Here is a 14,587-nt window from a genome sequence, read left to right as displayed (position 1 = left end):
ACGGTTTGTTTTTCCTTATCTCAGAGGAGGTCTTCAAAAAAATAATGCTTAACTCAGGTCTCAGTGGGCCAGTTCTTTCAACCACAGGATCTTGAGGTTTTTGACAGCACTGATTAAATTTTTAGAAAGAACAGTTCTCTGTGTTGGCTCAGTAAGATGACCAATTATTTTAGTTAGGCAGTATTTGATAAGCACCTATTCTTAAGGGATAAGAAAGTTAAACATGCAAACATGCTTTGTTCTGAGCACAAAGCCCTTGAGACTCAGATGTCTTCTAGAGAACATAGTCAACCATTGACCTGAAAGACAACACACATACAAAAAGATCTTCTTGAAGAGAAAATTAGTCAAATCAGGGGTAACAGAAGCACAAAGCTAGGTTCTTTAAAAATAAGGTTTATAAATATCCTATAATGTGAGCAATGCTTTTACAGGGTCAGAATTGTGAGGAAATCATTTCCTAATGTCATGATTAAAGAGATTTATGTTCTGAGAAGTCAAGTTGCAATGTGAGGAATTGGATAGGATACCAACTTTTACGTTCTGAACCTAGGAGTGTCTTTCTTTTCTATTTGCCCCCTCCTCTTCCTATTGCCATCCCAACTTACCCTTAAGTCAGTTTTCTGTGCAAAGTCATCCTTTGAAAAAACTCTCATGAAGCACACAGGAAGTCATCATTTGGTTGCACATGGCCTATTGACCGTTGTGCACCCTCAGTTGGAAATATGGTGGTTTGACTAGGTAACAGATATGATATTAAGCAGTAAGAGTTAATATGTGACTGAAATGTTCTAGTTTCTGTTTCCAGTATGAGTATTTCCATATCCATAATATAGCTGAGGTTTCATCGTTTCTCTCTTCCATAATTCCGGGTTGTTGTGTCTTTCCCAGTATGACCATTCGCTGTGCTAGTGCCCAGGGTAGTATGTGTATCATGTGTGGGTGGAAACAATGCTACTTTAGGACTCTTGTGATAGACACTTGGCAGGAGAGAAGAGTCTGAACGACACTGCTAGAGTGGGAAACTGAGGGAGAGTCTTATATCATGAACTCTGCTGAGATCTAAGATCTCTAAGGAATGATATTTTATTGTATTTGGGGCTCTAGGACACAGGTTTGCTATGAAAAGAAAAGCACTGGCTATTCTATTTGTCATTCATTTTGGTCAGTATTTTGAGTCTTATTTGTAAAAAAAAAAAGATTGACATGTAACAAGCCATTTATACTTGTATATATAATGTATATATATATGGTATACACTATATAGACATACACTAGCAACAGATTATATATGCATATATAATAGTTTAAGCTGTTTAACTTTCTGTTTTGAGAGTATAAGTGTAGAATTTATTCTGCATTCTGTAAAAAGACAGACCTTCCCCAAGGCTTTTCTCCATTACCAGACTCAAGCGAGTTATAAAGCATAAATTCAAAGCAAAAGCAGACAAAGGGCAAATAAGGGACGCTAATGGGGCCCACACTGGGGAGGCAATGTGCTCATGATTCCTGGACTGAGCATTATAACAAAAGCTGCTATTCTCAAATATCCCTGCAGCTCCCACAGTGACTTAGCCTCTGCACTCATCCTCTGGACCCAGCACTGAGCCCTAAAATTGCTTGCATTTTAGAGGCATTTCTTTGTGAGAACAAAGATCATTGGTCCTTCTTTCATTCACATTCTCCTTCTTATTTTATGACTTGCCAGCACCCCCTTAGGCAGGTCCCACACAATCCTGGCAGTTGCAAACTACTGCAGAATTCACCTGCTTTTTGTTTCAGTTTGGGTCAGGTCCAGGAAGACCCTGTTTATTCATAACGTTGGGTTGTCATGCACTTCATAAAGTGGGAATACCTGGAGTCATAGCAAAGTCATTCCAGAAAAGTAAGAAGAGGGTTACATTCTTTTGCCAGATTTTTTTTTATTGAATTGTGGAGGGCCAGGTGTCAGAAATTAATTTAAAAAAAAAAAACAAAACAAAAACAGGTGATTGCACTTGGGAGAAGTCCTTGGTGTGAGAATCAAGCAGATATGTAGGCGGGAGACAAGAGTGCCCCTAACAAACAGTTTGCCTGCAGGGAGTGTTCTAAATGGAATGAGAACTAGAGAGGAATAACCCAGGGTTTGACAAGCCCAGAAAGAGGTAGACAAATCGGGAAAAAAGCCACTGCATAGGCAACATTCCTCAGCTGTGTTATGTAATGAGCTCAGTACCCCGAATCCAAAGGTAGAAGGTACAGACTATGTAAAAAAATCACTCCTATCTCACTCTCTCTCACACTTGCTGGGTTTGTTGTTTGTTTTGAAACAGACACGGGTTACTTAGTAATGGAACTAGATCCTGAGAAATGGGTATTAGGTGATTTCATTGCTACATGAACATTGTGCATAAACCGAGATGATCTAGGACCATCACTTCAAGTGGTCTTGACGTAATTAAAAGATACAGAAAACACAATGACAGTGGTGTAGCATAGCATACAAATTTGCCGTAAACATTGCCTTTTTAATTTGTGAGGAAATGTGTGCCTTAAAATAGTAACAGGTTCATTTGGACTTGAGTTTTGTGCATGGTGATGATGGAGTACTACACAGCAGAAAAAAAATAACGCCATCTTGAATTTTGCAGGAAAATGGATGGAGCTAGAAAACATTATTTTGAGTGAGGTAACGCAGACACAGAAAGACACATATCACATGTCTCATAAGTGGTTTTTAAACATAAAGCAAAGAAAACCAGCCTACAAATCACAACCACAAAGAACTTAGACAACAATGAAGACACTAAGAGAGACTTACATAGATCTTATCTACATGGGAAGTAGAAAAAAGACAAGATCTCCTGAGTAAACTGGGAACATGGGGATCTTAGGGGAGGGTTGAAGGGGGAAGTAGAGGGCAGGAAGGAGAGCAGAGAAAAATATAGAGCTCAAGAAAAATCAATAAAAAATAGTAACAGGTATTGAGTTGTGAAACATACATTACTATCATGACCATTTAGTTTCTTTAATTCTGCGTACTGCACATGATTGCGTATGCCATTTTTCAGGGATTGACATGGTGGAGTTCGTTTGGTTTTTGTAACAGAACCACTACAAAATGTTGGTGAGGTGTACCTGGACATTTCTCTTCCTCCTGCCAGTTACTGGATACACACTCAGAGGCTTAATTATAATTGTTTGGACAATGGCTCAGCCTTATTTCTGGCTGTTGCATTTAAATGAACCCATTGCTATTGTCCTATATTTTACCACAGTGTATGTGGCTTGTTACCTCACATACTTTCCCATAGTTGCTGGCATCTCTCTGATTCCACCTTCTTTCTCCCTGTCCCTTGGATTTCCTGCCTAGCTCTATTCTGCTCTGCCATAGGCCAAAGCATCTTTATTTATCAACCAATAGTAGTAACATATATTCCCAGTGTACAGAAGGATATCACACATCAGTGAGGCATTTGCACTATCATGCTATAATAGTTGTGATGTGGGAGTGATTTCTTTCTAATCTGTTGCTTTCATTGGTACTTAATAAAGAAACTGCCTAGGCCCATTTGATAGGCCAACCCTTAGGTGGGTGGAGTAAACAGAACAGAATGCTGGGAAAAAGAAGCTGAGTCAGAGAGTCGCCATGATTCTCCCACTCCAGACAGACACAGGTTAAGATCTTCCCTGGTAAGCTACATCGTGGGCTACACTGATTATTAAAAATGGGTTAAATCAATATGTAAGAGCTAGCCAATAAGAGGCTGGAACTAATGGGCCAAGCAGTGTTTAAAAGAATACAGTTTGTGTGTTGTTATTTCGGGGCATAAGCTAGCCATGCAGGCGGCCAGATGCTGGAGACGCAGCCCACAGCTCCACACTACATAGTTGCCAATAACCGATAGGGAATTTTTCTTTCAATTATATTCTTACATGGCCACCACTGGGGTACATAAACCGTTGTTGATCACAATGTAGTATATATTACTATGGAGAGGGAGAAAGAGAAGGAAGAAGGTGAGAAGAAAAGGCCAAGGGATAGAGGGTAGAGTAAAGAAGTGTTTACTAGTCTTGTTTGCATATAAAAGGATGAGAATAGTCTCTTTCCATTACTGATCATTTTCTATGGGCACCTAGCAATTCCTTCTTGATAAGCAATCACACAGAGCCTTGAGCCAGGATGCTACTTTAAAGAAGCCAGGAAAGAACCTCACTCAAGATCAGTCTTTTCTCTCCATTTTAGTGGAATCCACTGATGTTAAGGCATTTGATTTGAACAACATGGCAGCGTGCTCTTCTCCCATGAGTCACAAGTGCTGAATTATTGGAGAGATTCTCAGACAGAAGTAGCCACTATTGACTCCATTAGCTCCCAGGGAGATGAGCTTTGTGGTCTATCAAGTTTAGTAACAGGCCCCAATCCCTCAGCAATTGCCTACAAAAGACGTCTCCCTGAAGAATAAAGATGCTTCTGGATGAAACATAGTTTCACTGAGAAGTGATGTCACACCAAAGAAGGCCTGACTCCCGTCCCCCCCCCCTTTTTTTTTGAATGAAAACCAAACCATGGTTTTTGGAGGTTATATTCCTGTGTGACTAGAAGAGAAACAGAAAGCCAGCTGCAGGTGTGGGCATTCTCTCCTCTGCCATAGGCCTTCTGGAGAAGGCTGTGTTTTCTGAGAAAAGTCTAATGAAAAGGGCTCAGGCTCAGGCAGACGCCCCACTGTGCAGGAAGATTGCGTCCAAGAAGCGATTCATTTTTAGTTTAACAACCGTGCATTTGGTCCCCACACAATTTATCTTCATGCAAAATCACATACCTGTGTGCCAGATGTGCACAGCTGCATGTGAGCAACTGCTGATCTATCTGCCTTACACGCCAAGTGGCTATTTCTTTAAATTAGGGTGGGTTGGGATTTGGGTCGTGTGAAAATTTCATTTTGAAACCAGAAACCGAGCCACCCCTGGCTATACTGGGGTTTGAACATAGCATGATGATGAACCAAGGTTGAGTTAGTGTTTCCAGGACCCCCCAGAAACTCACCTTTTCATGACCTCTGGAATTCAGCTACATTCTGGGTCTGGAGAAGCTGACCTATCTGGAGATCAAGTCCTGCCAAAGTGTGCGGCCCTTGTAAATGCTTGTGGTGAAACTGAAAAACCTCTGCCCAGCCCTTGGGAGAACTTGAAGCAAAATAGAACCTGACATTTCAGTTGTGTTTCAGTTTTTACTCTGGACTCAGAAGAGGGAAGACCACAAAATACCAAAGGAGGCCTAGAAAGCCAGCAGTGGGGGCATTGCAATCCATCTCAGACCAAGAAACCAAGGTGATGAGAGGCTCGCTCCTCTGGAAACCACCTCCCGGCATGCCTGAGAGATCCATGGCAGGATACATAGGCACTGCCTCTTGGGTCTTGTCTCTCTCTCTCTTTTTATAGCCAAAGGCACTCATAATAAAAAAGAGCTTCAGATGCCCTATGGCAGATCATGACTTATGTATTGGATGTCTAATAATGGCACATGCCAACTGAGTGCCAGGAACAGGGATGAAGTGTTGATACATGATAGGTGCACAATACATGTTTGGTGCTGATGAGATTCTTGAAGCCTGATCTTGTTCTTGGGAACTACCAGATGCCTGGGCCCATGCATAAAATCTGCTCATTCTCATGCTTAAAGAATTGAGTGATATTATTTTCTCAAGAATGAGAAAACTGCAGCTCCAAGGCGTTATGAAACTTATTTAGAAACTCATGCATCTTATATATGGTAGCCAAAGGCAAGAAGACTGGGACTTCTCTCAACCCTGCTCTTGTTATGCCTTCTTTCTCTTGTCTGTTCAAAAAGGCCAAAGAGAGCTCTGATTGACCTTTCAGGGAGTAAACTTCATATACATGGTGTGGTCTGTGGGCCATGTCCCTTTAGTGGACTTGGATTGAGCCCGGCAGAGTGACCTTCTGGTTGTCACACTTCACGTTCCTTTCTGCTTTTCAATGGCCAGACACTAATAAACCAGCCCATGCTACACGGACTCAAGTTTGCATTTCAACAAAATTTTCCAAAAACCATTAACCAGATGCAATTCAGTTCACATTGTGTCTACATAAGGAATCTAGTCCAAGAAAAGTCAGAGGATGCGCAGTGATGTTCAGCCAGATGAGTGGCTGCTAGCATGGCCTAGGCTCATCTGAGAACTCTGTGAAGGAACAAGATCTCAATTCTTGAATTCTATCTTTGACTGTAGTCTTGGGAAGACAGCGCATGTAATTCAGTCTTCTAACGATGACCCCTCAGATCACTCATAGGTTGTGACTCCTTCTAGACACCTGCCACACTCAAGGCTGTTTCCTGTTTATGTTTTAAAGAACCGTTTCAGGCATTGCTCTCCTGCGTACCACTTAGCAGAAACAGCCACCACTCTGTGAGGAAAAGGACTCCTCTAGGAATTACATCATTTATTTTTCAACAAAGATTAATTTAATTTTGTTTAGTTTAAAAAAGAGTGTATGATCACAGATTTTGATAACCAAATCGATGGCTTCAGCCCTGGCTTAGCTCTCATCTGGTGAAAGAAATAAAAGCTTTCAAAGGTAATTGGTATATTACTTCTCCCAGGGAAAAAGAAAGGGTAGACTTTCAATTTTCTTAAACATAAAACTTAAAATCCACATATAATAATAAACAAATGGTTTAAGGCATTTTATGCCATAAATGTGCTGCCATTATTTAGTTATGAATTTTCAGGTTTGGGAATTATGGTAAAGCCCAAGGGTCATTATGGGATGTCTGTATATTTGATTTCCAAAGCTCCAGATAGGTTTTAATGCATTCAGAGTTATACCACTGCACTCCCCGAGATATTTCCATATCCTCAGAGATGTGTCCTAATAGTAGGGCCTCCATGTCTTCTACTTAGTGAAAAGTGTGAATAATAGATCCATATATATATATATATATATATATATATATATATATGCATTTACTTCTAACATGTGTTCCCACATAGCCGAGTGATTGAACCCAGTACACTTAACAACTTAGGGAGAGATTCATTGAATTTTCCCAGGTCTCTTCATGGCCAGGGTGATTTTGTAAAGAGACCCTAAATGTGAAATAATCAACATGTTAAAGTAATCGAGATGTTTATGATTTGATAACTCTTTGGTGCATTGTTTAACAACATGTTTTCAATTTTCTCTCCTTCAAATCGCTCCAAATAACCCCATGATTTTGGATGATTGATTATGGGAATGCTGCTTTTACTGTACATCCAAGGTAATTTTAAAATTACATCTTCTTTTCATTGTTAGGGAGTAAAATCATTTGCAGGTCTTGACATGATTTATCAGTGAAAGGAAGACAAAAACCCAGTCTTGGTCTTACTCCATCAGAACATTATTACGTGAGCCCACAAGCAAATCATGAGGCTCACTGGAAGCTGGGTTCTAGTCTCAACATGCTAGATAATCAGGCCGGCAGTTAAAGAAAAGCCACCGACCTCCCGGGTCTCACTTTCTTTCCTTATAAAAACTTACAAGATAATTGAGATCCAAATTTCTTCCCTGGAGATTTTGATTTGTTATGCTAGGGACTGGTTCTGCAAATAGGCATTTTCTACATAGAACTTGCTGTCTGTAACTTGATCACATTGGAAAACAGTAAGTGAAGTGAGTTCTCATCCCAGGTCTAAATCGTATAACTTCAGAACTAACGTCTACAATCGTCTACACTTTATGTATCACTGTTTCATTTTACCAAACAATGGAAAACCCTCCTCATCATATGACTTGTTTCCATTTCTCTGACTCTGTACTTTTATTTTAATTTATGTAGCTTACCTATGGAGCACTCTATGCGGTTACAGCATGAATCACACAAATCTATAAACTCCTTGGATTAGCACAGTAGAATTTGATTTTTCTTTCCTTAATGATTTCAATGTATGTGTATGTGGTCATCTACAAGAGTAACAAATGCTTTTAACCGATGATCCATTGCTTCAGTACTGGAGTTGCACTTTATTATATATGAAACACTTTTCCATTTTGTAATGTCATCTAGATCACATAAAGGTTATGTGACAAGAAAGGTAGGTTTGCTCACAGTCTATTGGTTGAAGCTAGTCATCTGATTCAGATCCAACTGGGAAGCTATGAAATGCAAAAGAATGTAGACTTACCTGATGAACTGAAGTGTTCAGAATCTGGGTTTTTAGTTTAGGAAACCAAGGCTCATGAAGACTGGTTAAGAGGGAGTCTATGATTACATTTGACAATGGCTATCCAGAAGGAAGGGTGGGAGCCCATATTTCTTTAAATAATAAAAAGGCACAATTTCCAAGAATAAAACTCATTTGTTTGCTTAGATTACAGAGGATATTGTCCAAAATATATTACTACGAAATTATATCTGTGAAGTTGTCCTTGCCAATGTCTTCATAATTCGAAATCAAAAGGCATCTCCCTCCTGTAAGCTGGTAGATGTTGCTGCCAACATGCCAAGAATTCTACTGAATCTGACGTCCTATCATCTTTCTAGAGTCCAACCTGCTTCCTACATTGAAATAAACTATCACGGTCACAATGTCAATAAAAGCAACCCTTTAGCTTTTAGTATTTAAAGCTTTTAAAAAAACCACCTCTTACTTCACTACCAAATCTGTGAAATAACATCTTTGTACATTCACATGTTTGTAAATAGATACCACTTCTTTCTACTCTTTTGACTTTTGAGAAATTCTTCAATAATGCAAAAAGCAAGTTTAAGGTTGTGGGAGGATTCCAAGACCTATGTGAATAGAATTCAGAAAGTTGTGTTTTGAATCAGAGGAATGCTAGCCTGCAATAAAGCAAGTCAGAACAACAAATCAAAAGAGCAATAGTACCAGAACTAAGTATCACCATGCACATGTCAACTGATGTGATTGATGATGGACCTTAGGGAAAGGAGTGGTTCCTGATGCTTGTTTGCAGGGTCAGAAAGGGTGTCTGGGGATTGAGAGCATAGTGACTTATTCATAAAAGCTCAGTACTCAAGAGGCTGAGGCAGGGCAGCTGAAATGGGATTGAAGAAAGCTTGGTCCACAGTGGGACTCTGTCTTAAACAACATAAACAAAACATGGCATTGAGGGGTAGGGGAGAAGACGGGAGCTCTTCTGGTCTGCTGTGATGAGGCATCCTTTGTTAAATATGAAGTTAACTGGGAGCTGAGTGCCTTCCAGGGGACTGAAGAGCTTGGGAAGGAACATTTGAGAGGTGGGGAATATAGAAGATACCATAAACAGTTGACTGGAAATTTGGGTTTGAGCTAAAATCCAAGAGCCTAACTATGATACAGAAAATTTTAGGTTTTGCTCTGTACATAGCAGGAGTCATGTGAAGATGCTAATCGGGATGAAGAATGTGATGTGGAAAGAGGGCTCTGGTGTCTGGGAGAGATGGAATGCTGAGACTGCAGTATTGCTGAAGAAATTTCAAGAACTACTTAGCACTGACAGTAGTGTCCCAATGCCCATTGTTCTCTATCTGTGGGGCATAAGAAAAAAATTAATAGTCATATGACTGCTAATAAAAAATGATATATTTCAGATAAACATAAAGTTGACTTGGCCATATAAATAAATCCAAGCTAATGAGACTAAACCTCATGGCTACTATTGTATAGACTTCTTAAGGCATAGATAGCAAGCAGTAGGTTTTTCTTGTCTTCTTCATCCTAATTAGAACCAAGACGGCATGCTTACCTACTTAGACTATTTTCACATTTTTTTTTTGTCTCTTGAAACAAGGCCTCATTCAGTAGCTTTGGCTGGCCTGGAAATCTCTGTGTAGAGTCAGCTAGCCTAGAATATTAAGAGAGCCACCTGCCTCTGTGTTCTCAGTGTATGGTTTAAGCTGTGTTCCACCACATTCTACAGGATTAGGTTTTGAAAAGGCTAATTTGATTGTGAGAGGTCAATTGATTTGTCTTCTTGTTTTTCTACTCTCATCCAAAACCAGGAGCAATAGTTCTGGGAGTTCACTTACAGGCCTGCATCCTAATTTTGCTCTCATTCTCTAAATACTGCTTTGTGTTAAAAGTTGTAGCTAACTAGTAAACTTTGTTATCACATAGAATTCTTCTTCCCACTTTACTCTTCTTTTACAAAACTCATGGTTTATTTTAAGAAGTGAGTTTTCCTTCATATTCATATGTGTATTTGCGGTTTTGGGTTTCTATGTGTAGAGGTATGAATACATGTGTGTATACACACATGTGGAGGACAGTGATTAATTTTGGACATTGAATTTTGTAAAACAGGATTCTCACTGACCCAGCGCTTACCAATTAGATGATTCTGGCTGGATACTTGGCACAGGGGATCTTTCTATCTGTTTCTCTAGTGCTATAGTCACAGACAAATGCCACCATGTAAAGATATTACTATATTGCATTCTATGCTGCAAGATTCATTTTCTTTATAATGTACATGCACCTGCATGTGTGTATAACATGTTCTATGAAAAAGTGTAGTGATTTGTTGCTAACCCATCCTACCTTCTATTGTTTATTTTATTCTTTTATTAAGAAATACTGGTTGGAACCCACTAAAATAATTTCAAAACTTACTGATCATATATTTTTTGACAACAAAAATCCTCCAAAAGGGAAAAGAAGTGACTATTTACCAACGCCCCCTCACATTCCTCATAAATAAAAACTGCAGGTACAGAAAAAAACTCATTTCACTAGAGGTGCAGCAGCCAATAGGGCTGCTACTTCACACCAGTTTCTTTCGAACTGAGAGACACACTTAAGAAAAGCCCATGGTGGCACTGAGGATGTGCTCACTGAGAGTTATACCCTCCTGCTCTAAATACAACTTGATTTTCCTTGAAGAAAAGAGACCATTTCGCAGGAAATCAAAAGCTCAGCAAGATGGTATATGGTATGATGCTAATCAGTGGGTTATTTCTTTTATACATGATATAATATTTCATCATTATTCTGCTCTGAGGCAGAATGATTTTTGCTTTTATAATTTATGGTATGTTTTTTAAAAAATTCAGGTTCACAAATGAGAAAAAGCACAAAGTTAGAGATGCCACATTCAAATCCACAATCTCTAGAGGCAGTGCAGCTTGTATCTGAACCCGTGCCTACCTCAGGCCACAGGTCCCATATCTCAAGTGAACCGTCACTTAAGCACTAATGCCTGTGCGCAAAAGTCAGGAGCTCATGAAGGACGCAGAAGGACTCTTTTGGACAGTTTATGAGATTACGTTGAAGGTGACATGACCATCACTGACTTGGACTATGAAATTGAGAACCATACCTTGAGCTGTCAAAATCCTTGGATGCCAAAAGGGACTTCTTGAATGGAGCCACCATAGCCAAGAACTCTTGTTGAATGAGCAAAGTCTTTTTTTTTTTTTTTATAAAAAATCAGTTTTAAACTTCTCTTATTTCAGGCTAATGTTACTCACAGTTCCATCTAATCTTTAGTAATACAACCACTGTCTTAAAGGAACAGTGGCAGAAAAATGCATATCATGTATCCATCATATAAATCTACTTTTATTAGGGAATGAAGTCAAATTACTCCCAATAAAAAGGTGTTTTGCAACATGACCCAGAAATGTAGAAGTACCATTTGCTAGCTGTCTCTCTTCTTCCTGTTCCAAGGTCAACTGTACATAGCTGTGCCAGCAGAGATAGAATGCCTAGAAGTGGTTTCCATGGCATCAAGAGATCATACTCTAGGAGATGGAATCTCCCAAAGGCAAATAGCTGATTGTCAATGTTTGGCCAATATAACATGTTCTACAAATCATTGATCACAAACAAGATGAAGAGCTGTCTTGTGTTCTCCTCTCAAAGCTGGGAGAAAGGGACAAAGAACAACAACAACTAAAGACTAAGATAGGTGGACTAGAAGAAAATGAAATATAAATAAACTACACTTTTTTTTTTACTGAACAGAAAAGTTCAATTAAAGGGGGAAAAAGAGAGAGAGAGGAGAAATGTAGGATGCTAATTTGAACCATAGCCCCATGTCTAATGCTTTTAGCCGAGGAAAGAAGAGAAAAGCAAAAAGAAATCTGAGTCAGAGGGAAGATGTCATGGTGAGTTTCAATGGGATGGATTCCTTATTAATTCTAAAGAACACGATGCAGCATGGATTTAATTATCCAAGTCAACCCACCCACATTCCTCTGTTGTTCTTCACACACATGCGCTTCTGAGGACGATGAAAGGTGGGTGGGGAGAAAGGCAAATGAGAGAGACATGGGGTGGCTCAGGCCACAGAGAGTGGCCCTGTCCCAAGGCACAATTTCTCTAGCCTTCCCTTCCAAAAGGAGAGTTTCACAATGCACTTGCACCCAGCACGGGAGCACCTACTCACACAGGTCGGCTTGCAGTTGGCCCATTTGCCTTGGCTTCCAGGGCATGTCCATTTAGTCCTATTTACTGTGAAGGGAGTTTCCAGAAATTCTGAGGACTGGAGAATGAATATCATGGGATCAGGGGGCGGGGTAGATAGGCACTCAGAAATCTCTCACCTGCTTTTAATTTTATATGGCATGTACAACACAATCTCACCAAGATTTTCATGAAAAGTGAATCTCTATGAAAATACCAAGACGTTTACATGCATTAGTAATCTGAAGAAAAATGGTTTTTTTTTTTTGGAGACTTTCAAATTGTGCTATGAGCAGTATTCTCATCTCTAAACCAGTGAAAAGCTCATATTTCCTCTTTCCTCTGACCAAGACCTCACTGTTTCTTTCTGTTTTTCCATTGTATTTTCAGAGAAAAATATCTCTAGAAGGGTCCAAGTTTCTGAGAGGCTACTACTGCTTACTCTGTCCTTGGCTCATGATGCCTGGCTTTAGATAGACCTCCTCCACAAGGCATCCCACCTGAGAGGGAATCTACTTGCAGAATAAATGGGCCTATAAAGTCACAGATTATCAGGGGTTAGCTCCAGATAGAAACAAGTAAACAAATGAAAGCTCACTGTAGCTTTTCTAAGCAACACAGATATAATGTGGGGAACATTGTACTTAGCCTGACTCTGAAAGGCCTTGCCCAGGTATTCATGAATGATGTAATGGGTATACATATTCCATGGGTATATTAGGAGCTGCTACAGCTCCCATTGCATGAAAAAATGGAGATCTGGCAAAGTCCTTCAGGACCATGACGTGAGGGATACAGTAAATTTTCTTCAGAATTCTTTAACCAGAACTACACCATGCATTGAAAGATAACTGTTACCCACAGGCTAGAATTAGAAAATCAAGAGGGAAGTGGATGGATGCTGGGAGGAGAACTCAGACCAGGGAGGGAGCTGGGGGTGTGAGCACATGACCCAGTGCCCATGAGATGATGCTCGTATATTCCACTTCCTCAATCTTCTGAGGAGAACATAGCAACCTAAATTATAGTTTAATCATAGCCTCAAAGGGATATGACTTTAATACCCCAAGTTCCATCCCAGAAGAAAGTATATTTAAAATTTAGCTGGATTCTTAGCATTTACCAACCATGAAGCATTTTAAGGAGTAAACTGTTTAAAAAGATAATTATAGAGTCACATACAAGTAACTATAGGAAATAACATATAAATCTCACACATTCTGTTCTAAGTTTGATTTTGAATATTCCCCCAAAGATTTGTGTGTTTAATATGATAGGTGGTGGACCCTTGCTGAGAAGGAACCTTGTGGGGGATTTTTTTGTCATTGAAATTGTCTTCAAAGACAATTGTGAGGCCTAAGACCCTTCTCTTTCCTGGTTTTCCTTCTAGTCTCTGAAGTGAGAATGTTACTGCAAACTGTAGCCTAAGCTGTAACATGTTGCCTTCCAGGGGTCCAAATCAAGATGATCAGTTTGTCATAGAATTTCTGAAGTGTTGAGCCAAAATAATCTTTTTCTTTTATAAGTCAATTACATCCATTATTTTACACAATAGTGGAAAGCTAAAGTATTCTTTATGACATTTCCTCCAAAAGCATTTGTAAAAACTGTAATATAATATTCAAATTATAGCACTGACATATCCACCTGTCTGACCAAGACTTCCCCAAGTTACCTGTATTTGTTTCTTCTCTTTTCACCTGCACGCAAAGGTTTAATTTTGCTTACATTGGCTCTTGGTAGCTAGCTGTCTTTTCCCAGGCTTCTGCGGGCCATTAGCTTGAAATGTGTACTCTTCCCCTTTCCAGAATCATCTTCAATGCTGATCCACCTGCACAGAGCTTCAATGTTCGTTTAGCTTCCAATAAAGAGACAATATAGTCTAAGCCTCTGTCAATTCTGTCATCTGCTTTTCTCCAGGAGTCAAGTATGAAAGCTGAGAATGCAGTTCATATAGTGCTCAGTCTCATGTTCCCACCAAGCTGGTATGTGATACACAGTGATTGAAAAGTAGAACAAGGGACAGGACAGATACTTAGCTCAGTTAAATGCTCTAGTTACACAGCAGAATTTATTCTTCTTCCCCCCGTATTTGCTGTCCTAACTTTAAAGTTGTGTCACCCTTAAATAAAAGCTCAAAACCCATTGGCCAACTAGCTAGTGTTTGTAAGACTACAGTGTCATGATTTTGACATTCAAGG

Source organism: Microtus oregoni, unplaced genomic scaffold (genome assembly GCF_018167655.1).
Source record: "Microtus oregoni isolate MIOR12 unplaced genomic scaffold, Mior012 000058F_ref0000040, whole genome shotgun sequence".
NCBI classification, from domain to species: Eukaryota; Metazoa; Chordata; class Mammalia; order Rodentia; family Cricetidae; genus Microtus; species Microtus oregoni.
The sequence above is the reverse complement of the archived record's forward strand: the minus strand, read 5'-3'. Positions refer to the sequence as shown.